Consider the following 1,415-nt stretch of genomic DNA (forward strand, 5'->3'; position numbering starts at 1 on the left):
TAGACTATGCTCTCAGCGACCAGTTCCCAAATTCATTACTAGAGAAGTTTCTCTGAACGTGTAGAACCCTGGGAACTAGGAGGGGGAGGTGAGCGTTTTCTTCTGAGCATGAGGTGGCTTTAGGTATTGCTTCATGGCAATTTGGCAACTGCCATGTGCCATTGAAGATGGTTCTTATCTTCCTCTTTCAGAGGAAGAGGACACAGTCTGAGTGGTTCCCATTTATGCTAATTTTTTAAAAAGTTGTCAATTGCTCCCCGTTGCCTGTTAAACTAAGTGCCAAGTCTTGAGCCTACCTGAGACCCTGCACAAAATGGTCCCATATGTTCATTCGAGCCTGGCTTCTCCCGTAGTTGGCCATCGCTGAGTGCTCACTGCTTGCTCGTTCTCTGTGCTGAGAGAGAAATGGATTATTAGTTCTCATTTCACTAAAGAGGAAACCAAAGCTCAGAAAGGTTGAGTTACTTGCCCAAGATCACACAGCTGGTAAATGGCAGAGCCCATGTACTTTCCACTATTCCAAGCTTCACTTTTTTCTTTCCCATTCACCTTCCCTTTCTATTCACAGTGCATTACAAATCCTCTTATTGGTTCCTGAATATGCGTGGGGAGAACTTTAAAAGTAGGTGGGTATTCTGGGGTTCTCCTTTCACCTGGACCTAATTCTCTTTCTTGGTTGAATAAATGCTTGAGTGTCTCCCTGAGACAGAGGTATCTGTGACCTATAGGGACCATTTTCTCCTTGTCCTCTCACAGAGCAGCTCTTTAAAACAAAACAAAAACCCGAATCTGAATGAAACTTCCCCTCTAGAGTCCTGCTTCTGTCCCCAGCTCTTGGTCCTCACACAGACCCAGAGATTCCAGTTGAATCAAGATGAATACATGTTGGTGTCACTCATCCTCCATCCCTGGCAGACATTACTAGTTGATCATAGGATTCTGCCAGTGAGCTGGAAACTGTTCTTTTGCCACTCTTTGTAGGGATTATCTTAGTTCATTTTATGCTGCTCTAACAGGATGCCACAGATTAGGTGATTTATAATGAACAGAAATTTATTTGGCTCATGGTTCTGGAGGCTGAGAAGTCCAAAAGCATGGTGCCAGCATGTGGTGAGACCTTCTGCACTGTACATCCCATAGTGCAGAGCGGAAGAAAGAGAGAGAAAGAAGGGGCCGAACTCATTTTAACAAACCCACTCCTATGATAGTGACATTAATATATTCATGAGGGCAGAATACTCACGGTCTAATTACTTCTCATTAGGCCCCACCTCCCAACACTTTTGCACTGGAGATTAAGCCTCCAACGCATGAACTTTAGGAGACACATTCAAACCATAGCAGGAATCACAGAGAAGTCCTCACCTGAAGGAATGCTGAAGGTACTGCAAGCTCTTCAGTTACCGATGAGAAAA

The 1,415-nt window shown here is 44.3% G+C and overlaps 1 non-coding gene across 1 annotated transcript; it reads left to right on the top strand.

Moving 5' to 3' along the window:
* Positions 1–216, top strand: LOC126961969 (small nucleolar RNA U3). Its single transcript, XR_007728541.1, has one exon. It is a non-coding gene; the product is annotated as a small nucleolar RNA U3 (small nucleolar RNA).
* Positions 217–1,415: the final 1,199 nt, after the last annotated feature.

The sequence above is a fragment of the Macaca thibetana genome, chromosome 8 (assembly GCF_024542745.1).
Source record: "Macaca thibetana thibetana isolate TM-01 chromosome 8, ASM2454274v1, whole genome shotgun sequence".
NCBI classification, from domain to species: domain Eukaryota; kingdom Metazoa; phylum Chordata; class Mammalia; order Primates; family Cercopithecidae; genus Macaca; species Macaca thibetana.